The sequence below is a fragment of the Dendrobates tinctorius genome, unplaced genomic scaffold (genome assembly GCF_039654945.1).
Source record: "Dendrobates tinctorius isolate UK_male_01 unplaced genomic scaffold, ASM3965494v1 ptg000003l, whole genome shotgun sequence".
NCBI lineage: Eukaryota > Metazoa > Chordata > Amphibia > Anura > Dendrobatidae > Dendrobates > Dendrobates tinctorius.
This window is the reverse complement of record NW_027361671.1, coordinates 34,050,381-34,075,867: the sequence shown is the minus strand read 5'-3', so window position 1 is coordinate 34,075,867 and position 25,487 is coordinate 34,050,381. Positions and strand designations below refer to the sequence as shown.

General features: G+C 44.7%; 1 long non-coding RNA gene across 1 annotated transcript in view; it reads right to left on the bottom strand.

Annotated features, from left to right (window-relative positions):
• LOC141049220 (uncharacterized) overlaps positions 1-20,449 on the bottom strand; it is a 232,835-nt gene extending 212,386 nt beyond the window's left edge. Inside the window, exon 1 of the long non-coding RNA XR_012220301.1 lies at positions 20,297-20,449. This is a non-coding gene — a long non-coding RNA (uncharacterized lncRNA). The remainder of the gene's footprint in view (positions 1-20,296) is intronic.
• Between the last annotated feature and the right edge of the window lie 5,038 nt (positions 20,450-25,487).

The window sequence follows — 25,487 nt, the reverse complement described above, 5'->3', positions numbered from 1 at the left end:
TGGAGGTGCTGGCTTGCCCTGCTGCTAGTGTATTATCGGAACGCATCTTTAGTGCCGCAGGTAGGGTACTAACAGACAGTCGCATGTGACTATCCTCCGATAACTTTGACCGGCTTACTTTTCTGAAAATGAACAAGGCCTGGATCTCGCCGGAATTTGCCAGTCCTCTTCCAGATTAAATAATTGGTTGGCAACAGTATCCAGGTCTCCTGTTGTGTTCATGTTTCTGCCACCTGAACTATAATCCCTGGGCTCCAACACCGCCAATTGCTGCTCAGAAGTGCCGTCTGCACAGAGAAAAACACTAGCTCCTGGGTTAGTGGGGTTCAGTAATGTCAGCTGCTCCTCTGCTGTGTGTCCGGCAATATCTCCTGCTCCGTCTACATTCACACAACTTCAGATATTAAACTTGCTCCAATTAGGCCTCAGCCTACACCCTGATTGACCCTGGGCTCCAACACCACCAGTTGCTGCTGAGAAGTGCTGTCTGCACAGAGAAAAACACTAGCTTCTGTGTTAGTGGGGTTCAGTAACGCCAGCTGCTCCCCTGCTGTGTGTCCGGCAATGTCTCCCACTCCCTCCACATTCACACTACATCAGATATTAAACTTGCTCGAATTAGGCCTCAGCCTACACCCTGATTGACCCTGGGCTCCAACACTGCCAGTTGCTGCTCAGAAGTGCTGTCTGCACAGAGAAAAACACTAGCTCCTGTGTTAGTGGGGTTCAGTAACGTCAGCTGCTCCCCTGCTGTGTGTCCGGCAATGTCTCCTGCTCTGTCCACATTCACACTACTACTGATTTTAAACTTGCTCCAATTAGGCCTCTGACTCCACTCTGTCTCTAGTATTTACCCTGGGCTCCAACACCGCCAGCTGCTGCTCAGAAGTGCTGTCTGTACAGTCAACATATGCTCCAGTATTATTGGGGTTCAGTAATGTCAGCTGATCCCCAGCTGTGTGTCTGGCAATTTATCCTGCTCTGTCCACACTCACACAACTACAGATTTTAAACTTGCTCCAATTAGGCCTCTGCCTCCACTCTGTTTGTACTATTGACCCTGGGCTCCAACACCGCCAGTTGCTGCTCAGAAGTGCCGTCTGCACAGTCAACATATGCTCCAGTGTTATTGGGGTTCAGTAATGTCAGCTGATACCCAGCTGTGTGTCCGGCAATTTCTCCTGCTCAGATTTTAAACTTGCTCCAATTATGCCTCTGCCTCCACTCTGCTTGTACTATTGACCCTGGGTTCCAACACCACCAGTTGCTGCTCAGAAGTGAAGTCTGCACAGTCAACATATGCTCCAGTGTTATTGGGGTTCAGTAATGTCAGCTGATCCCCAGCTGTGTGTCCGGCAATTTCTCCTGCTCTGTCCACACTCACATAACTACAGATTTTAAACTTGCTCCAATTAGGCCTCTGTCTCCACTCTGTTTGTAGTATTTACTCTGGTTCCAGCACCGCCAGCTGGTTCCCGGCAGTGTCTTTGGCATGGGTACTCCCTCCTGCCCAGCCTGGTTCCAGCACGCCAGCTGTTTCCGGGTAGTGTCAATGTCACTTTGCCTCCAAAACTTTGTCCTGTCGTGTTGCGGTCGGGTTAGCCGACTCTATGGTGCCTGCAGTTTAGGTGCTTCCTATGTGGGCTGCGGGATCTGGCAATAAAGGCTGGTTCCATAGTGCCAATAGGACAAGCACCCCCTGTAGGACTGTGGGTTTCGGTAACTGCGGCCGGCTCGCTGCCTTGCAACTTTATTTTTCATGAGTACCTTCTGCTACCCATCCGGGTACCGTCAGCTGGTTCTCGGCAGTGCCTTTGGCTTAGGTGCCTCCTTCTCAATATCCGAGTTCCAGCAACGTCTGCTGGTACTTGGTAGTGCTTTATAGCACAGGTACCTCCTGCTTAGTAACCGGGTTCTAGTACCATCAGCTGCTCCTCAGTAGTGCCATTGACTCTTGTTCCTTCTGCTGCCCCTCCGGGTTCCAGCACCGTCAGCTGGTCCTCGGTAGTTCCATTGGCTCTTGTAGCTTCTGCTACCCATCCGGGTTCCAGTACCGTCAGCTGGTTCTCGGCAGTGCCTTTGGCTTAGGTGCCTCTTTCTCAGTATCCGAGTGTCATGGTTTGAACAGGGTTCTTGCTCTGCACTCACAGGGTTAAGTGTTCGTGGCCTCTTTCTGGATCTGGGAGGGGTATTTATACTCACTCTTTACCAGGGTTCTCTGTCAGCTATACTGTTGTTCTGGTGTGTCTGACCCCTGGTGTGCGTGTATTCTGTATTACTTGGCCTCTTCCAGGCAGGAGGACTGGTGTGAGGTATTGCCCATGGCAGAGTTTGCATTCAACGGTCGTGTGAGTCAGTCTACTGGGAAGTCTCCTTTTCAGGTAAACTATGGCTTTAACCCACATTTTGGAGAGTTTTCCCGTATGGATTCAGGTTGTCCTGGTGCTGAGGATGTGACACAACGTCTTAGAATTCTTTGGAGGGAGGTTCAGAGGAATATTTCCAAGGCCCAGGAAAACTATAAGCGGTTTGCTGACAGGAGGAGGGGGCCAGGTCCAGCATTTGCAGTAGGGGAGAAGGTGTGGCTATCCACCCGCAATATCAAGCTTAAGATACCTTCTATAAAGCTGGGCCCCAAGTTTATTGGCCCATACAAAGTTGTGGAGGTTGTTAACCCAGTAGCCTACCGACTGCAGCTGCCCACCTCCTTTAAAATTTCTAATGTCTTCCACAGGTCCCTGTTAAAGCCTGTGGGGACGGTGAGAGAGGATCCCTCATCAAATGCTCCGCCAGTGCTGGTAGAGGGGCAGCTGGAGTATGAAGTAGGGTGCATTGTTGACTCCCGGTGGGTGCGCCGGAGACTCCAGTATCTGATACACTGGAAGGGGTACTCTCTGGAGGATCGGTCATGGGTTCCGGCCAGTTCGGTGCATGCCGATCGTCTGGTGCGGGCTTTCCACTCCAGATACCCAGGCAAGCCTGGGGGTCCAGTGGCCCCCCATTAAGAGGGGGGTACTGTCATGGTTTGAACAGGGTTCTTGCCCTGCACTCACAGGGTTAAGTGTTCGTGGCCTCTTTCTGGATCTGGGAGGGGTATTTATACTCACTCTTTACCAGGGTTCTCTGTCAGCTATACTGTTGTTCTGGTGTGTCTGACCCCTGGTGTGCGTGTATTCTGTGTTGCTTGTTTGATTCCCGTGTATGACCCGGCCTGTTCCCTCACTCTGTACTCCGTCTCTCGCTTTGGTACTACTGTCTTCTCCGGTTCTGACCTCCTGGCTTGGCTATCGTTACTCCATTACAGTTTGTCCCTATTGTACCGTCTATTGCCCGTTCTGGTTTTCTGACCTATTGCTACGTCCTGACTATCCTTTCTGTCTAAACCCTGTGGTACTGTATTGCTATCTGGTGCTTTGACCCTGGCTTCGTCTGGTTTCTGTCTCTGTCTATGCCCCTTGGTAACATTGCCCCGTAGTTACCTTTCTAGGAGTTTCCCTGCAGCTCCTAGATCTGTGGAGCTTAGGCCACGCCCCCAGCAGTCATGTGCTTCAGGTCCTGATACTCTGAAGCACGCATCGTCACCACTGCTGCCCTGCTCCACAGGTATCTGTGAGTACTGTCTTTGTACTCAGGACACCCGCACTGGCACAGTGAGCAAGTGCAGTGCGGTGTTCCTGACACCGAGTTCCAGCAACGTCTGCTGGTCCTTGGTAGTGCTTTCTTGCACAGGTACCTCCTGCTTAGTAACCGGGTTCCAGTAACATCAGCTGCTCCTCGGTAGTGCCATTGGCTCTTGTTCCTTCTGCTGCCCCTCAGGGTTCCAGTACCATCAGCTGGTTCTTGGCAGTTCCTCAGCCTTCTTGTACCTTCTGCTACATTTCCATGTTCAAGCTTTTTGAAATGGTTTTTGGTAATCACTCTGGATCTCCCTGACGCCAACCCTGAAGACGACGACCCTGAAGACCACCCCAAAGAAGACGACTACCCCGAAGACGATGACCATGAAGACCACCCCGAAGAAGACGACGACCCCAAAGACGACGTCCCTGAAGACCACCCCAAAGAAGACCAAAAAGATAACCCTGAGGAAGATGACCAAGAGGACAAAGAACATGAAGACAACCACCAAGATACAGAACAACAAGAGACAGAAAACCAAGAAGCAGAAGAACAAAAAGCAGAAGAATATTAAGCATAAGACTAAAAATCAGAGCAAAAGATATTATCTAAATTATAAGCAGAAGAAGACTAAGCAGTGTATGGGGGTGAGTCCGTTCCTCCTCGTGGTGCCCCTGGAAAATGCCTGCTGCTGCAGGCCAAACTGAACACGGACAAATCCTGTTGTAAATCTTTTGTGACAGGCAGAACAGAAGATGTAGTCTTCAAACTTTTATAGATAACAACTACAGGAATGCCTGTCACAATTAAGTATATGATGAAGAAGAAGAATAGGAAGAAGATGAAGAAGTAGAATATGAAGAAAAATAATAGTTGAATAAGAAGAATATGAAGAATGTAAAAAAAAAAGAATAATAGGAAGAAGGTGAAGAAGAAGAAGAAGATGAATAAGATGAAGAAGTTGATGAAAAAGATGCTGCTGCTGCTGAGGATCATGAAGGAGAAAGTGTGGGAGAAGTACAAAAGAAGGTGAAGAGCATGGAAATAGTGAAACATACATATCTGACAAAATATAAAAAAGGTTAACATAGTCAATATCTTTGTAACTCCGAACGTCTTAAAAAGAAAAATTATTCCTGCTATTCCATTTGATTGGGCTAAACCTCTATGCCTTTAATGTCTCCTCCACCTCCCCCAATACATTCTACATTATTCTTAGTTGTTTTTCATCATGTAGAATTAACCTACAAGGAAAGAAAGGGTTTATTTTAATTCCGATATTTCTGTCCCATTGACTTGCATTGGTTTCCGGTATCGGAATCGGAGATATCTGATACTTTTTGGGTATCGGTCTGATCCAATCCAATCCGATATTTCCCGATATTGGAAGGTATCGCTCAGCACTACTAGCAACATGTTTCTCAAGCTAAGGATGATTACAGTGATACCAAGCTTGTATTGTTTATTTTTATATACGGTATGTGGTGAAATACAATTCAGAACTTTTCAAAAAACAAACAAAGTTGTTTTCTGTCACTTGTCACATTTTTTCTGTCACTTATAAATATTTTATTTTTCCATCCATGTTTCTGTAGAAGGCTTGTAATTTGCATGGCGAACTGTAGTTTTTATTAGTATAATTTGGTTTTCATTAGTATCATTTTATTTGTATCATTTTTGATGTATTGAGAGTTTTGCTGCATTTTTGGAGAGGAGGTGCAGTGTAATCATTCATTCAACAAAGGGACTAGAGATGAGCGAACATCCTCGAATAATGTCTTAAGGTACTGTCACACTTAGCGATGCACCAGCGATCCCGACCAGCGATATGACGCGGTCAGGATCGCTGGTGCATCGCTAAGTGATCGCTAGTGAGCTGCCACACAGGCAGATCTCACCAGCGACATAGCAGTGGTCGGCGGTCGCTACTTACCTGTCAGACGAGGCGATCCTGACGTCCTCCCGCCCGCGTCCATGAGTCGCTCGTCGGCGCCACAGGAAGCCCAGCAGGAAGCTGACGATGAGAAACGGTCCAGGACGTTCTCGCGCGATCAGCGATAACCAGCGGGGGAGCCGGTCGGAGGTAAGTATCACACACAGCGATATCGCTAGCAATATCGCTGCTACGTCACAAAATCAGTGACGTTACAGTGATATTGCTAGCGATATCGCTTAGTGTGACAGGGCCTTTATCCAAGAGTGCTCAAGTGTTATCCGAGCATCAGACAGTGCTCATGTATTATCTTCAAGACAATGCAGCTGCATAATTTGAGGCTGTTAGACAGCCTCAATGTGTGGGGATTGTATAACAAATAGACAATCTCCAGATGTGTTGAGGCTGTCTAACAAACACAAATCATGCAGCTGCAATGACTCGAACATAATATTCGAGCATGCCCAAAGATGCCATGTTTTTTACATTGACTCTTTGTTTAGGAAAGCACACTCCACTGTTCTTTCCTGTACAGTAAAATAAACAGTATGCACACACAAAGTGACCAGACAGAGGCCAAAAGAACACACTTTTGGCCTTCCAATGATGGTGGCCTATGAGAATGTTTCAGTATAATAATAATAATCTTTATATAGCTCTAACATATTCCGCAGCACTTTACAGTTTGCACACATTATCATCACTGTCCCTGATGGGGCTCACAATTTAAATTCCCTATCAGTATGTCTTTGGAATGTGGGAGGAAACCGGAGAACCCTGAGGGGTTATATAGTGCTATATAAAGATTATTATTAAAGATTATTAAGAGTACAGATGTAACGTGCACTTATCCTCGGACTACTTTTAAGCATTTTAGGCATTTTTAGCATTTTAGGTTCCTCTGTAGTGGCATACCTCTGAAGCCATGGAAAATGGGATTTGAATGGGGCCATTGACTTTAATGATGCAGATGGATTCACATTGTGCTCTGTTGGACATCACTTTTGGCAATGTATGTTTATTTGAAGGGACCAAACCAAACCAAATCAAATCTTATATTTTTTTTCTGCTCTGTGTAGCTTTGCTGCTAATAAAATTGGTTTCTTATGTTGATGCAAGTTTGACTTTAATTAAGATTTCAGTTTAATGAACATCCTTTCATCTAGTAAACATTTTTTTACTTCTCAAACACTGTCAATAAAGGAAATGAGCTACAATAGAACTGTGTAATTTCTTGGCAAAACCAGTTGATAAGCCATAGCTTATCTGCAGAGTTCTTATCAATGAAAGACACTTGTCAGTATTTGTTTCATCCCTTTAGACTGCTTATTAAGACTACTTGTACTGTACTGTCTTTGTTGACATTTGATATTTGTGCAGTGTTCATTGATTGCAGAAAACAAGCCTTTTTCATCTGTCATTGCTTGCTGCGCCTTTTCAGACATTCCTTTGAAAAAGGCAAACATTGATTACATTAAGAAAGAAAGCAGGTTCAGCAGTTATAAAACTGTTTTTCGGTTTTCTTTGAAACAATTATATGTGTCACAATAAAAGCACAATGGCTGCAAGAATTGACTGACTTCTAGGAAAATGATCTGAACAATGAAACTTTAATGAGTGTGATACTCAAGGGAAATTGAAAAATGGCTACCTTCATATTTGGCAATAATATACCCTGGAGCCAAGTAAGTTTACATAGAAGAATTTTTGCGTAAGGAAATCCAATGTGTATTTGCACTGGAATCTGTGCCAAAAATTCGAGGCTCATGGGAAGCATTCACAATAGATAGCAGCCATGGGTTCTTCTAAGCAGCTGCCTAGCACTTTGAAAATGAAAAAGGTGGAGGCCCATAAAGCAGGATAAGGCTATTTGGCGATAGCAAAAGCTCTTTCAAGTTGCACTTTCCTCAGTTCGAAATGTAACAAGAAATGGCAGTTAACAGTGGAGGTCAAGACGAGGTCTGGAAGACCAAACAAAATTTCAGTGAGATTTGCTCCTATGACTGCTAGAGAGGCAAAACAGAACTCTCGTTTGACTGAAAAAAAACCTTCAGAAACATTCAGCAGACTCTGGAGTTGTAGAGTACAAATATAACCTTCATGGAAGAGTCATCAGAGGAAAACCCTCTACTGTGCTTCACCATAAAATTCAGCTTTAGAAGTACGCAAAATAACATCTAAACAAGCCTGATGCATTTGGAAACAGAATTGGAAGAATTTTCCAAGAAAGAATTAATGAAAATTCTGCAAACAAGAATTTAAAGACTTATCTAGCAGCAAAAAGCATTACAAGTTGTGATACTTTCAAAATGGGGTGCTACTAGTTAATAAACATGCAGGGAGGCCAAAACTTTTACACTGGCCCATTTTCATTTTTGTAATTTTTAAAATGTAAAAGATGTGTCATCTTTAACTTTAAACCTTTTAGAGATCTTTTCATCTTCAATTTGCTTAGCTATTCACAATAACCGTTATTTTGACCACGAGTGCCCAAACTTTTCCATGTATATCTTTGTACCGTGTTAGCCATGCCTTTGCTCTTGATAGATCCTCCTGCATGAACCTCAGGATTCTCCCAAATTTCAATCAATAAGACTGTCGTGATTCTTAGTAATCTGGTTCCGGAGATAGGGTATTTCTTGATTTTTCCCATTTATACTGGAATTTTCTTTGGATGTTCTGACTTAAATCGCCATCTAAACATAGGTCCATAACCTAAGATTTACTTCAATTTTTTTATAATCTGAGACGGTGAGCCCACCTCAAAGCCGCAGCATGTCAGCTGTTATGAACAGCTGACATGTGCCCACAATAGGCGCGAGCGGAATCACTGTCCGCCCGCGCCTATTAACTAGTTAAATCACGCTGTCAAAGCTGACAGCGGGCATTTACATAGCATTTCCGGCCGCCGGGCCGGAAATGAGCTCATTGCCGACCCCTGTCACGTGATCGAGCGTCGGCGTCATGTTGCCTGGACAGCCACAGGTCTCTATGAAACCTCTATGGTTGTTCCAGGAAGATGGCTTTGAGCGCCGCCCGGTGGTCGGCGCTCAAAGCACAGCAGTAAATCTGCTACATATGAGCGATCTGCTCATCGCCCATATGTAGCAGAGCCGATCGGGTTGTGCATGCTTCTAGCCTCTCAGAAAATTGCACAATTTTTTTTTTTTTTTTTTAGCAAACTTTGGAATTTTCTTTCACCACTTAGATAAAAGACAGCATAGACATGTTTGGTGTCTATGACCTCACAATGACCTGGAGAATCATAGTTGCAGGTTAGATTTAGCAGCTAGTGAAGCTAGCAAAAAAGCCAAGCAAAAAACAAGTGTAGGATTGCACTTTTTTTGCAATTTCACCGCACTTGGAATTTTTTTCCTGTTTTCGAGTACATGACATGGTAAAACCAATAGTGTCGTTTAAAAGTACAACTTGTCCCACAAAAAATAAGCCCTCACATGGTCATATTGACAGAAAAATAAAAAAGTTATGGCTCTGGAAAGAAGGAGTGCAAAAAACGAAAACGAAAAATCGATAAAAGCTCCTGGAGTGAAGGGGTTAATGATGTCAATGGGTTTGAGAGAGAGATAGAAGAGAGGAGAGAGAAAGAGTTCAGGTACTGTTCTGGTATCAAAGCCGAACTTTCTAAAAAGTTTCGGTCAGGTTCCAAAATCCGAACTTCCACTAGTCCGCCGATTCCTATTAATAACTTATCGAAGTTATAATCACTCTTTACTAATGAAAAGGAATGACAGAGGGCTCTGCTCTGCCTCTTACTATTAACTTGATCTTGTTTAATCTTTACCTTGTACTTGTACATGTATAATGAAAGATGAATCTACCCATGTTGTTAATAAAGATGAATCTGCCAAACTAGTTCCCATGAAAGAAAACCTTAAGTGATTAGCAGGAACTAATTTCAAGAGATATAATTTACCACAATAAAGAGCTTATCTCCGCAGCTGCAGCAATAGAATTACAAATCCAAAGTGAACAAATGGGAGAGGAATGGCTGTCTTCTAATACACATAGAGTCAATCCAAGTCACAAAAAAAAGTTTTAATTTTTTTTTTATGTGTGAACTCGCAAATTACATTTTACACCTAACTACATTGGGTACGGAAAGTATTCAGACCCTTTAAATTTTTCACTCTTTGTTTCATTGCAGCCATTTGGTAAATTCAAAAAAGGTAATTTTTTCTCATTAAATTCTGCACCCCATCTAGACAGAAAATAAATAGAAATGTCAAAATTTTTGCAAATTTATTAAAAAAGAAAATCTGAAATATCTGTTATTTTCCGGCCCCTGCACGAGCGGGATACATTCACCAAAATATTATAGATCTTGGAAGAGATGCACAGGAACCCCAAAGATATCAGTGAATTGTGAATGCACGTGTTTAGCCACATCCAAAGGAAGTTTATGACACAATATATGAATGCACTGCAAGAGAACCATGCTGCGATCGCTAAGTGGGACGATGTGGGTGTAGGGCCCCATGATGTAATTTTGAGAGACCAATTAGTGGCAGGCCTCAGGGATGCACTGCTTAAACAGGCCCTGCGGGAGTGCTTGCGAGTTAATCCGTGTAAGTATTTTCTAGAAATTTGGGTGGAAGCGTGTGCAAGAGTGGGGATGACAGCCTCAGCGGGGAAGGTCCGGAATGTGGAGGTACCTGTTCCACCCGCAGCTGAACCAGGCTGGATTGGAGACATTCAGAAAGAAATCCAGGACATGCGAGAAGAATGGGTAGGCTTGAGAAAAAAAAACCCTGGAGGTGCCGAACTCTTCCTAACCCCGAGCCCCATCTGGAAAGGGGGCAATCCCAAACAGAGAGACCTCCGATTTGTTTTACCTGCAGGGATACTGGACATTATGCCCGAGGATGTGCAAAATGAGGTAGGCCACTGTCCCGTCGGCTGTTAAACTAGTGGGCTCTGTGGCTGGGGCATGCTGTCTGGAGCTTGAGCTGCCAAGAAGGAGAGAAGGAAGTCCCGCATGTTTAGTTTTCCTGTGCCTCCTCGTATGAGCTGAAATGGATGGCTGGGCCGTCCGTTGTCTAGTTGATACCGGTTCTCAAGTGAGCACCATATCAGAAACTTATTTCAGAAGTCACTTTTCTGGGGTGATGAGGACCGAATGGGGCCCAGTGATAAGGTTGACAGTGGCCAACCAATTACCCATCCCGGTCGCAGGGGTGGTCTGGATGCAAATTACCATGTGCGGCAAAGATATGGGCCGAAAAGGAGTAGTGTTGCTCGCTGGAGACCCTGGCAATGGCCCCACAGTGATGTTACGGATGAATGTGCTGAAGGAACTAAGGACCATCTTGGTCAGTGAGTCACCAGATGGTTTTCTTAACCGATGGAGCCCTCACATGCCCCAAAGGAAGGTGTTCCAACAACTGATATGGATATCCCTGGCTCAAGAAACATCGAGAAAAGGAAAAGATCTGGGGAAGGTCATCGCTCCAGCCATTGCCAAACTCGTTTTACCACCTGGCCAGACTGTGCTCATGCTGCCTGTGCGAGCTTGTACACCGAGTAGAGGTTCAGATAGAGCCAGCTCTAAAATGGACCAACTGTATTCAGGGCTTCTCATTGCCCAGACATTAGCCACCATCCAAGATGACAACGTAGTGGTGCGGTGTCTCAACCTAGGGGAGGATGATCTCACGCTCTTGCCTAATAGTGAAGTAGCACAAATATTGGGTATGCCAGAGGAACTGATGCCACCAGAGGCCGTGCAGTTAGTGATGAAACAAGGAGACCCCTGGACTGTAGCCATTAATGTGCCCTCGGAGTCTTAGGCCAGCACCATGAGAGAAGGATGCCGGATCCTGGAGAAGATGTGGGCTGAACTGATAGGACTCTCGTCACAACAGTTTCAACAGATAGAAGCTATGATGGGGCATTACCAGGATGTCTTTAATCGCCACGATGATGATTTTGGGTGCACCACAGCCATAACTCACTAGATTCCCACAGGAAATGCTGCACCGATTTGAGAGCTCTATTGCCAGATCCCATCACAAATGTACCAGGAAGTAAAAGAAATGTTGGCACATATTGTCAGGAACACCGCACTGAACTTGCTCACTGAACAAGTGTGCGTGTCCTGAGTAGAGCGAACTGTGCTCAAAGATACCTGTGGAGCGGGCAGCAGCCGAGTAGGTGCGTACTTCAGAACAGCAGGACCTGAAGCACGTGACTGCTGAGGGCATGGCCTAAACTCCAGAAAGCTAGGAGCTGCAAGAGAACTCCTAGCAGGGTAACTGCGAGACAAAGGTACCAAGGGGCATAGACAGGGAGGATAGTCAGGACGTAGCCAATGAGTCATACACAGAGATAGCTGCAAGGTACAAGAGGGGCGAGCAGAGAGTAGTCAGATCACAGGCCATGAGTCATACACAGAGAGGGTAGTGCAGTACAGAATCAACAGGCAAACTCACAATGGGGAACAGAACCGGGTCAGAACCATATAAACAAGCTATAACAACAAACAGGCACAGGCACACAGAGGTCACCACACTCGGCCAAAGGCAAAAGTATAACTGACAGGGATTGGAGCTTCCCAGGGGTTAAAGAAGCTCTCCCAGAACCAAAGAGAGGCTACAATCATTAACCCCAGGTGTGCAGGTCAAAACCTGCACTGAGCTCCAGACATTAACCCCTGACGTGCAGCTCAAAAACCTGCACTGGGATTATGACACATATGCTGCAGAGTGGAGTCATACGGGAGACCCAGAGCCCGAGGGCAGCCCCTATCGTTCTACTTCAGAAAAAGGACGGAACTCTGCACTTTTGTGTTGACTACCAGTGACTAAATGCCTGCACAGTCCGGGACTCTTACACTCTGCCGAGAATTGAAAAGCTGTCAAATGCCCATGGCTGAGCAAGACCGGCCGAAGACGGCATTCATACTGCCTATGGGGTTGTTTGAATTCAACCAGATGCCCTTTGGTCTCACCAACACTCCTGGAACCTTTCAGCGACTGATGGCATGGTGTTTAGGAGACCTGAACTTTGAAGCTACTCTCATCTACCTGGACGACATCATTGTTTATGCAGCTACTTTTGAGGAACATCTCCAGTGGATGGAGCAGGTGTTGAGTCGGCTGCAGAGGCACGGCCTGAAAGTGAAACTTCAGAAATGCCACATCTTCCGAAAGCAGACTGAATACCTCTGACATGTTGTATCTGCTGAGGGAGTGAGACCTGCATGTGATAAAATAGCGGCGGTACAGGACTGGCCCATGCCGAAGACCGTGAAGGATGTGTGGGCCTTTCTGGGGCTTACAGGGTACTAATAGACAGTTTGTGAAGGACTTCACTAGTATTGTTAATCCACTGCTGGAGTTATTGAAAGGAGTGGTGTCTGGTGCGAAGAATCGAACCATCCAATGGGGAGATTGCCAGGAAGAAGCCTTTTTAGCCTTGAAGATGGCCCTGATGAAAGCACCCACACTGTGCAGTCTCCAGGGATTGGGCGCTGTATTGTCACAGATACAGGACAGAACGGAGCAAGCTATTGCTTATGTGAGCCGATCCCTCCATGACTCAGAATGAAACCCAAACAACTTTTTGTTCGTTCTTTCAAATTGGAGCTACTGGCATTAGTGAGGGCGATGATTGAGAAGTTTGCCGAGTACCTGTCGGGATCCAAAGTCTTGGTGCGCACTGACAACAACCCCCTTGCCCACCTAGAAAATGCAAAACTGGGGACCCTGGAGCAAAGATGAGTGGCCCGTATGGCAAAATATCGATACAAGATTGCATACAGAAAAGTTGCTGAGAATACACATGCCGATGCCCTGTCCAGAGTGACCCACGAGCGCCATGGTCGTGAACGAGATGAAGAATTGGAGGCAGAAAAGATCCCTTGGTTCCACAACTTTTCCAGGACATTAGTGACGATGCAGGAAGCATCTGTTGGGACGGCCTCAAGATGACTGGGTGCGGCTTCAGCAGGAATACAGAGAACTCGCTTAGTTGAGACAATGGGTGGCCCAGAAACAACTCCCTAGCCATAGTGAGAGGGTCATGCTCTTCCCTGGAATGCTGCAGATTCTCCGACAATGGGAGAGGCTTCAGCTGGAAGACGGTTTGCTGTATCGGAAGATGCAGTTGGTATGGGAATTGGGAGTCACCCGGCAAGTGATCAGCGAGGTGGCTACGGACGCTCATGAAAGAAGGGCTCACTTTGGTCCAGAGAAGACATTCCAGTGGTTGCAGAAGCTGGTCTATCATCCTAGACAGAAGACTGCAGTGGAAGAGGCCTTTCAATGATGCTGAAGCTGTGAACTAGCTACACCTCCTGAGCAGTGAGCCCCTACGCCAGGGGTCCCCAACCTGTAGCTCGGGAGCCACATGTAGGTTGCGGTCCTATGAATTGTGGCTCTTGATTGTCAGCCAGCTTGGTGCATTAGACCCAGGTCTAGCAATCAGGTATGAAGAGCACATCTCAAAATGGTGAATTTTGTGAGTAGCCCTGCACAGAAGTTCAGATCTGGATGCACATATACTGGCCTTAAGTGTTTAGAGATGTTTTAGGTATGGTACGCTGGAGGATGATATTACCTGTTAGAGGAGGTGCTCAAAGCTGGCTGACAGTGTATTGGGAGTCCATATGGAGAATACTGAATTGGGGTATTGTGGGAACCCCTGGATCTCGGTGTACTGCTTTGGAGTGATTTCTGTGGAAAGGTTTGGTTATCATTATACCTGTAATGGGGGCTTTGGTTGACACTACTTTGAATGGGGTGGGAGCTGGATGTTAAGAACATTGGATGAAGACAGGAAAGTCCATTGGCCCAAGTTTGCAGCTGAGCTGGTCTGGGTGTACAACAACTAAGTGCACAGTACAACTGGATATACGCCCTACACCCTGCTGTTTGGTTGAAAGGGATGAGAGATTACTGAGCTGGAGTTGGACCCAGAGGAAGACTACCCACAGACAGGAGTGATTACCTTGGTCCATGAACATCATCATCGCTTACAGACCTTACATCGACTGGTACAGACCAAGATTCAAGAACTTGAACACCATGAGATGACGCCCCTGCGAGGGACAGCTCTCAAGGTTGGAAATTGAGTATTGGCCCGAGACAAGCAGTTGGGGCATAGATGGGCTAACCAGAGAAATTATATTTGTAAGCTTTCAGAGCGCAAAAGGCCCCTTCATCAGGCTTATATTACAAGTGAATTACTGAGAAAAGATGGCAGCATTTAAATAGAAATTACACAAGGACAGGACATGAGGTGACCCTTGCTAGAGATAGGTCAAGGAAATCAAATTAAGCTTTTTGTTATATATGCCTCATCTGCATGTATAACAAAACTGACAGTCCTTCTATGGGACTTTCAGTTTTTACAGTTTGATCACTGTTATAAACCATTGCAATGCACAAGCACTACAGTGATTTATAACTGTCAGTGCCGCACTGACACAAGCTTGTTAGACCATGCACTGCGCATGATCTGGCAAGCTTGCTAGCCCTGGTGACCCAAATGTCGTTATGACGATGTCATGTCACCATGGCAATGATTGGTTTCTCGTTATGACTTCACGGGAGTGCCGATCAAAGGGGAGAGGGAGCCCCCTCCCTGCCTTTTAAATGCTGCAAACAATATCAATCGCAGTGTTTAGGGGTTAAACTCCTAGGATTGGTGAGGGCATCACTCCTACCAATGACAACTGGGTGTCAGTTATGATGTTAGCTACTATGCCAGGAATGTATCTACACAAAATTGCCAGGGCATATCCATACATCCAAGGTCAGGAAGTCGATCCCAACCTGGCCGTATGGATATAACTAAGGTCATGAAGGGATTAAAGTGTTAAATATTTAGAACATTGCTAAATGCAAGTAATTTTGTAAAGAAAGTGCATAAAGCCTCATGCATCCATCACTTACTATGCAAATAAGCTATCAATCTTACTAAGCCAGATGTTACCCTGTCATCTGCACACATGAGCGTTCACTTACATGCACTGTAGTGAAGTAGTGCACTTAGCATAACATGTATGTTTTTCCTGAATCACATTATGGATTTGGATTGTAGAAATATTATAGGAATTCTGTGGATCCCCTCCAATCAAAAGGTTATTATTTCCATACTGAACAAATAATGTATAACAAATATATAGAAATTCACATGAAATTACAAAGTGAAATATTTTACATTCTTAGTATTTTTCATTTCTTTGCGAGTGACCTATATCCAGAAATAAGTTCAGCTGACATGTGTACTTTCTTGCCAAGTTCATTTATATCGGCTTCATTAAAGTCGCTTACTGTTAAAATGAAAATCAATCAGTGCCAAGTAGTGAGGCCTCTCACGTGAGAGTGGATACATACTGTATTTTTGGATGTCTCTAGTGGAAAAGGTGAACCCATATTAATGAGTCGTGCTTTGAATTATGATTTTGCCTAATTAACGGAATTGCTGCATTAGTTTTCTTTGGAAATAGACGCTAATGATGCAAGTGGAATATGCAGACATACGGGAGTTTCTGCTGTGTGTTAGTGACCCACAGAATCAGAGATGTTATCCAAGTTTAAATGCATTCAAACAACACGTGGAATGTATTGTTAAATTGAAGGTATTCTAGTCTTCTTGGAAACCGACTGTTCCTCCAAAATCTTCGTTCCATTGTTGTCCTCGTGATGTGTCGTTACTTGCAACTCAGCCTTATTCCCTTGTGTCAGAATAAGCGTCTGTTTGCACCAATTGGCCAGCAGCACTAAATGACTATTGATAGGTAAACAGTCCGATAGGTAATTTAATAGACTTTACACAGGCAGAGCTCGGTAATGGATGCTGAGCGGTCTGTAGTAGATTGTACAGTGCACATAGGCTGCTATTGTTCTCAGCAGTGCAAGTCCTGTTTAGGGAGGGCTCACATCACGTTTGCCCCTTTATTCAGTGACTCCATTGGGGCTTACATCCAAACCCCTGCAAAATGTGATTCGGGTATATGAAATGATACAGCTATATGCAGCCTGTATTATGTCCTTCAGAGGTCCAAAATGAGCATCGGGGCTTAGTAAGTGATATATACAAACCACTATATGTTCTTCCTTTCCATGTGCCAAACCAGGCCTCTTCTGAAATGGGTAAGGGATGTCACAAGTGGGTGACCAACGACATCACAAAGGTTGCAGGTATTTAGGTTGGCATTTCCTTTATTTAATCATCTACAATTCAGATTCCAGACAAAGTAGTCAAAGGAAACTGCACTCACCAATGTTCCTAAAATCCTTATAACTGCCTAAGGGTCCCATTACATTTAGCGACGCACCAGCGATCCCGACAACGATACGACCCAGTCAGGATCGCTGGTGCATCGCTAAATGGTTGCTAGTGAGCTGCCAAACAGGCAGATCTCACCAGTGACGCAGCAGCGATAAGCGATCCGTTGGCGGTCGCTCTTACCTGTCACACCGCAGCGATGATGATGACTTCCGCCTGCGTCCATGCATCGCTAGTCGGCGCCAGCGGGACGCCAATGATGAAAGAATGGCCCAGGACATTCGAGCCGATATCCAGCGGGGGGCTGTTCACAGGTACGTGTCCCACAAAGCGAGATCGCTAGCGATATCGCTGTTGCATCACAAAATCGGTGACGCTTTAGCGACATCGCTAGAGATCTCGCTATGTGTGAAAGGCCCTTAAGTCTAAAGAGTACTTGCCTTGTACTTATCATTCTTGATCTATTCTCCTCTGCCTTTGGCACTGTTGATCAATTTCTTCTTCTCCATATTCTTGTGTAATTAGTATCCCAAGCTGTGACCCTCCCTTCCTAACATCTTCTCTTTAAGATCTTATCAGACAGGTGTTTTATTTTTTGGACCTTAAAGTGAAATCACGTAATATGTGGCTATTCACTTTTAGCATGCATTTGTTTGTTGAGACATTTAATTAGCACAATACGTATAATAATAGATAAAAAAAATTCCATGAGACACTTCGTTACACTTTACTAATGGATAATTCTTGTGCTTCGTATCCTACGTTGATTCCAAAGTTAAATGGAAAGAATATCAAATAGAACAATTCATTCCTGTTTGAAAATTCCTCTTCAAGTATTTGTATGAATAAAATGATAGTTGCACAAATATAAGGTCAAGGACTGTTTGCTGGATTTTTTTGTTCATGTTGCAGCTATTGAAAAATTTGCAAAGTAGTTTTATAATGAAAAATGCTACTCGGCAATAATTTTACATCTATTAAAAAAGCAAGAAAAATAATTCAGTCTTTTCCTGTAAACCGGAGAGAAGAAAAGTCCCATTTTATGTGAATGTATTCAAATAGGTTATTAAATGCATAAGATAAAGGAGTCATCGAGGCTTCCAGCATGGTAATTAAAATACTTGATGTGTGTCTAATGCATTTATTGAATACTGCCTGCAGGAAGCTGCGCAAATGTTTGCAACTTTATTCTGAAAGTGTTATTGTTAAAAATGATTCCTAGAAGTCGGAATGAGGTGGGAGTTACGAGTTTAATTGTGAACCATGTCTTTGACTAGGAAATATTTATATTTCAGTTTAGCTATGCCAATAGAACAATGAACTCTGTTTTTCTGCTCATCAACCATCGTTAAACTTACCTTGAAAAAGTCATTTAACAATGATCCGTTTCAGTTGCGAGGCTGAAAAATTAAATTCAGTTTTCAATATTCACTAACCTGAGCTTGAATCATAAATCTAAGCCTTAATAATAAAACTATCCAATATGTAACTTTGGCTAAAAGTTTCATCTCAATGTGTGAGTCACATAATAGACATTTGCAAAGTCCAAATTCATCAAGTTATTTTCCCAATCATCAATAAATGTGAAGAAACTCCAGTTTGCAATTAATTTGAAGAGAACTTCAATAGTTTTCTAAAATATTACTATTGAAACTTAAAAAAAATTTCAATAACATTATAAATACTTTGATTTATTGTTTTAATATAATTTTCAGTTACGGTATTTCATGTTCAGTTCTGCATTTATGTACCTTGACTAAGTCAATAAAAAAACATAAAGAGGTTGTCGACCCCAGAAAATAATTTTCAAAAATTATCCAACATAGTGTACAATAAAAAAAAATCTAGAATAATCTCCTTAGTGATCCTTGCCACTCCCCTTCTGACAGTCTGGTTCCCCCCAGTCTTTGTACTTCCTCTTTTGCCTGGCACAAGCATGTGGCTCCAGCATCCAGCAGTGACCAACTCATCCCTGATGTGGTTACCCATTGACTGTAACTGGCACATTGTAATGAATGGAAGCAGAGGCACAGATGGTGAAGTTCACATTTGTTTTTTATTTTTAGAGTGGAACCTCGGGACCACGGTCCGGGGGGCTCCGGAGGGGGCTTGGCTAGTGAGCCCCAGGTATCCATAGTAAGATCCCTCGAACAGGACCAGAGTAGAATACCAGGGGGACACAGGTGCTACCAAACAGCGCCACACAGAGGACCCCCACCAAACACAGTCACACAGAGGGCCCCCACCTACAGCGCCACACAGAGGGCCCCCACCACATAGCAAGTGCCAACCATGATGCTACCACAGAAAGGAAACCAAAATAAATGTCTCATGAAGATAAACCCTGTAGACCCGTCATTGCGAGGGGGTCACCTGCCCAGGACCCCCATGTATTAGCAAGAGCTGTGGATTAAAGATGTTTGTGTACTAATGCCACACATATCTGGCGGTCCCCAGTAAAGGTGGATTAACAGCGAAACCCTGTCTGCAATGAAACAATCCAATAAAATATTACAGAAGAAAAAAATAAATCCAAAACCTGATGGTCGCGTTGCTGTACATCCTGGTGCGCAGGAAGCTCATCCAGCAATTTGACCATTCTGCATTTATAATGCTTTTGCATAAATTCAGCTTACTTACAGATTTAGCAGAGCCAAGTTTGTCATTTGGCATAACTCACTCATTGTCACATAATAAGGCAATTTTTTTTGCATTGGGTCCTACTATATATATCAAGCAATTGCATTGTGAGCAATTCCCTGGCAATCTTTCTTTTTTTCCCCTCAGTTCTCAGCAGTTGTGTCAACCGCCAGCTGTACGACATGCACAAGGGGTGTAAGAAAATCAGTCGTAAGGGTACGGAAAATTCAGGCTCCTAAACTGGGCTACAAGATGTGGAATGGGAAAGTGCTTACAATGCAATTGCTTCACTGCTTGTACAGCATGCAGTTATATGACAAACCCAACCTATATCTGTGCATAACCACATCACTATTATCAGCTCTGAGCAGCTGCTGCAGAACCTCTTGGCAGGGATCACACACACAGAGGGCATGCAGCCTGGTGAAGCAGTTTTTTCCATCAATAATAAGAAAAGAAAAAAAAAACTTCATGAGTTTTCCACTAGTTGCACATACTAATAGGATTAGCAGGGATGCCCTGCTCTCCCCCCATGCCTGGGGCACAGATCCCTGCAGCATATCTTCCTGGCACTCTATAGCCCCTCACCCACACAGTGCCCCCAGCACAGCAGGGGGCAGCTTAGGCCTGTTTCACACTTCCGTTTTTTCAAATCCGTCAAAATCCGTTGTTTTCCGTAAAAAAACGGATCCGCCATTTTTTGCAGGATCCGTTTTTTTTGTCCCATAGACTTCCATTACGGTTACCGCGGATCCGTCAAAAAAACGGATCCGTTTGCATCAGTTTCCGTCAAAAAAACGGAAACGGATCCGTTTGGCGGACACAAAAACGGAAGTGTGAAACAGGCCTTACCTGCAGGGCAGGAGTGGGCATCAGCCTGGCAGAGGACTTGGTTCCCGGGCTGTACAGCTCCTGTCCCAGGCACATCCAGCATGAGTGAGAGCATGGAGCATACCCCTCCCTGGATTCAGTGTATACACATCAGACTGGGCTGGTCTACAGCAATCCCAGCCACCCCCATAACTGGAGGAAGGAGGAGACCTCCAGCACTGCTGCACCATCCACAGCCAGGGAGACTGGGCGGAAATGAGTTCTCCCACAGAGGAGAGGAATTGCTGCTGCTGCTGCCGCGCCGCCCCACACACGTGCCGCCTGGGGCGGACCGCCCCCCCCACACTACGCCACTGGATGTAGTCCTCGAGTTCTGATGGCAAGTGGCGGAACAGGATGGCACTTGAATCTATGGATACTAATGTCGTCTGAGATAGTTGAACACTGATCACAGATACTCTGCAGAGACAAACAGTATGAGCAAGTGCAAACAGATTGCTAACGCAGCGCAGACAGAACAGGGACTGAACCGGATGTAGCAAGAGTAGATGCTCGTTGCTCCAGCACTCTCCCTATGGAGGAGAGGCCAGAAATAGTTAGTGCGCTGCCATTGGTTAATTGCTATTTTCAAAAAATGCGTGCTATCCCTTTAAGAGACCAGAAGGAAGTGCGCGTGAAGGCCTGCTGGCAGCGTGCCAGGAAGTGTGGGAGAGAGAAGCAACAGCAGGATGCCGAGGGACAGACAGAGCACGAGGATCCAGACAGGGACCTTGCTGAGGTACAGGGGCAGCGCGAAGAGCAGGAGCAGGTGAGGGACCAGAACTGGGGGCAGCGCCAGAACTGGGAGCAGGGCCAGAACTGGGACCGGGTGTAGCACACATGTCCATATGACCAGAACAGGATCTACCTATTCCTGTCATATTAATATGTGACGACTGTATTCCTGTCATATTAATATGTGATGACTACGGCCTATGACTTGTTGGTCACATGTTGGTCATTGCTGCTGTCAGTCACTTAGAGCTCCATACACTGTACAAATCTATCTGCATGGAGCGCTCATGGCTTGGTTACTGTCACATCTATCAGAGGTCACAGGCTCAAAAAGGCTACCTCGGAGAGACTTTGCACAAGCCACTCTATCTGGCAGTTTTCAGGGGAACCCGGATCTTTACCCTTTAACCCCTGTACAGGGATCTGGTCTTACAACAGGTTTCAATGGATTGCTTCCATGAAGGGCTGATATCCAGAGGAGTAACCAGAGACAGAAGACGTCACCAAAACAGAGTCAAAGCCAAGAGGTCACATCGGGAACAGAATAATAAAACAAGAGGATGGTCAAAATTCAGGTCGACATCAGATAAACAAGAGAAATCGGGAAACCAACACAAGCAATGACTAGCACAAGACAGGTAGTAAAACTAATTGCTTGGAAGTGGAAGTCAGAGACATAGGGGTTTAAATAGTAGACAGGCCTGCTCATTTCTTTCAGAGAGGAGCAGTCAAAATCAGGCAATTAACCCCTTAGTTTTCTGATCTCATAGCACCAAAAGTCCCAGGAATAAAACTGAACTGATGCTTTCAAGCATGACCCACAACAAAGATGCAGCAGCGCCTAGAAAGCAGGAGTTGGCACGGATTTTAAAGTCACTTAATGGTTATGTTCACAAAAGTGTGAACCATCTTCCTATTAGTAAAACCTTCTGCACAAACCGCTTTAGACTTAAAGTCTGAGCATGGCCACTAGTGTATGGGCATCTGACTAGACACCTTTAATCAACCCCCATTCAGAAATACATTGTAGGTGCTATTTTGACATGCACAGTATTTTTCTTTGGGGGGCTGCTGATGTACTGGACATATGTTGTCATATTTGTGGTCTGTCGGGAAGGCTGTGTGGAGCGGTTGCCTTTCAGAAGAATAAATTAGTGCTGATCAGCTAATATCTATATGTTAACAATTGGCATACAATTATGAAAATTAACTTAAAATGGCCAAACCCTTCAAACCTTTGTTTTTGATATTGTATTAGCTGTGGCAGAAATGGGGCTTTTTTGATAATTGAAATGATCAACCATCTAGCCCCCTTCACACACAGCACTGATGACATGCTGTCATAGATAATGCACAGAGCTGGATGTAGTAATGAGGATCGTAGATAATAGTAATAGAAGTACTTAAGTAAATTGTGTTGCTTACTATTTGACACACATTTAAGTATAACTTTGTGTAACTTGGCAATCCCTTTAATGATTCCAGTTTGTTATTACAAATAAGGACAAAGTGAATATCTTCTAAATGAATGACCTGTTCCATTCCTTTCTCAGCAATCATGCACTGAAAAAGAGGAGCTGGAGATAGTTCCGTTTTAGCAGAAATAAATGACCTGGATTCGCAGTAATAATATATTGGAAGTATTTCACACTTAATTGGCTTCATTTCTGCCTCATTTAGTAAGTGAGCACATACTTCACCTCAAACAAAATAAAATGCAGCGCATAGCACAAAAGCACCTCGTTTTATTCATAATAAAATGTAGTGAGCTGAGAAACACATGTCTCAACTCCTCGGTATAAATGGCACAATAAAATCAAGCAATTAATATGTGCACTAAAACCAACTGCGCTATTAAATAAACCATCTCAATGCCACAAATATTCATGTTCACTTGTAAGCATAGTTAATAACAAACCATAATCCCTGGTGAGCGAGGATTAGTTGACATCGCTTATCAGGCAGCACAATTGCACCATGGTTGGCAGGGCAGGACTGGCAATTCTGGCAAATGCCAGAAGGGCCTGTCTGGTCCTGGGCCACTTGGCTGCTACGTTGTTAACAGGATTGGTGTTCTCAAGACACCCATTCTGTTAAGAGTTGTGACGGAGCACAAAGTACCCGACTCCATCACATACCCCAGCAGGCCACATGTATCATTAGAAATATTGATCTTGCAGTAAAACTTGCTTTCCTCCATCCATTGCAATATTAGTAATATATCCCATCTGGTGCTTGGGGATGGGGACAACATGGGCCTCTGTGATTTCAAATGCCAGGACTGAATTTCAGCCCCAGTCCGTGCCTGATGGTTGGTAGTCTTGCCATGTAGCATGGGTACATATCCAACAAGAGCAGAACCTGTGTACATTGCCTTTCGTAGGCTGCCTCATTTCAAAGCATACAGGGTATAGGCTGCCGTGGAGACTCCTGCCAGGCTGGTGGAATATCAGTCCACTTTGAGTTATGGTCCTACCCAACGCCATAGCGCAGGTCTTTTCTTTATTCTGTGGACCGTTCAAGTTTGAGGGTTCAGACCTATAGTGCCATGTACTGTCAACTTAAAGGTGAATTGATACAGTAATTTCTTGATTAGGTATTAGCCCTGGTGGGAAGTTAATTTTACTGTTTACCTTTTGTAAATATTTCATCTTAACCCAGCATGCCAGACCCTGTTTGATTTTAATAATCATGCTCTGGGCCTGGCCTGATCTCATGACCCTGGTCCCCAATCAATCTCAAGCTATCTTTGTGTTCAAGACAAAACCAGGACTTATTGCTGATGAGGTTAGACCTCCATTCCAGCCTCCAATGCTCCATTCAAGCCTCTATCTGGAGACCACATGGGCAAGACCATTAAGAAACCTTCACGACAGAGAGTCACAGTGCTTCTACTCCTGGGATTATTGTGTGTGGTAGCATAATTTATGATTTACGGACTCCTCTAGTCTTTATTCCAGGCACATTAATAGCTCTGCATGACCTTGTCTTTCTTATGGAAACAGTTTCATGGGTACCATATAGTATGACTAGAGATGAGCGACTTTTGGTTTTTTAGGGTCGAGTTTCGTTTCGTGAAACCCGACTTTTCCAAAAGTCAGGTCGAGCAAGATCGGCCGATTATAGGGAAAAGTCGGGGTCGTCCCAAAACACGAAACCCAATGTAAGTCAATGGGGAATAAAAGTCGGCAGTGAGAGGAGGACAGGAAACACACCTACAGTGCTCATTTGAATGCCAAAAGCATCAATTCTTCTTACTTAAGCTTGTCAACCTTAATTAACTTCATAATACAAGTTACGCACTGAAAAATGGGGGTTATTTGGCTAAAGTTGTGGGGGGGTAGGGCTGGCTCCCAGTTTTCATGTGCCCTGGGCGAAAGAGCGCCCCTTTAACACATACCACAACTCATCATGCTCCGATACGGCAGAGAAATAGCGGTATAGTACAATGAAAAATACTTCACTTTTTACATCTCATGACGAGGCCCATCTATTTCTCCATACAGAATCATTGGTCCCATATAATGTTTGAAACAGTATATGATGAGCTCCACATAATGCTACAGTATATGTTGGTCCCCATGGATGAAGCTCCACTGTCTTATGGGCCCAAATAATGCTCCAAACATAATGGGCCCCATTTCTAATGCTCTAGTGTATAATGGGCCCTGTAAATGCTGCCCCAGTGTCTGATGTCCACCTTTGGAATGTTCCAGTGTATGGTGGGCCCCATCTATCATTCTCCAGAGTATAGTGCTCCCCAAAAATTGCTGTCCCAACATTGAAAACAATCAAATAAGTCTCCTCGCTAGGGAATCCCTGTACTAGTCTGGACTCCTCGTCGTCCCCATCTTCCATCTCACTGCACAGTATTTCAACCTTGCAAGCGCTGTGATCCTGAGCAAGCAGGGGGGGCCCACTCGTTGGCGACGGCACTGGCACAGGGCCCCTGATAGTACGGTGGTGTGTCTGATGGCGGGTGGGCCAAACCTGCACTTTCATCTGCAGCTTCCTCTTTGTCACCGTGTAAGATGGAACTGTATATGGGAAGGGTAACCTGAATTTCATCAGGGTCAGATTCAGGCCATGTAGCGTGCGAGGGGAATGTAGTGGTCTGGGTTAATGTACCAGCAGATTCATTGAGCAGTGGCTGGGCATCAGTGCACTTGTGTCGCCCCCAGGAGTACAGTCGCCACAGTGGCATTACCTTCCTCCTAGGGAGTGTGATGTCATGCTTGGGAGCAACGAAGGATCTCTCTAGCAGGTTAACTTATTGGGCGGCGTTATTCCCACGAGTCATGACCCTCCAAACAGCGTTCATGAAGGCAAAGTGTTTGTTTTACGTGGGCAGTATGGTTGCAAAGCTGAACCTTAAAGGAATGTCCAGAAGGGCACCACCAGGAGTGGAGGATACGGTTAAATTCGACTCCACCTGGGA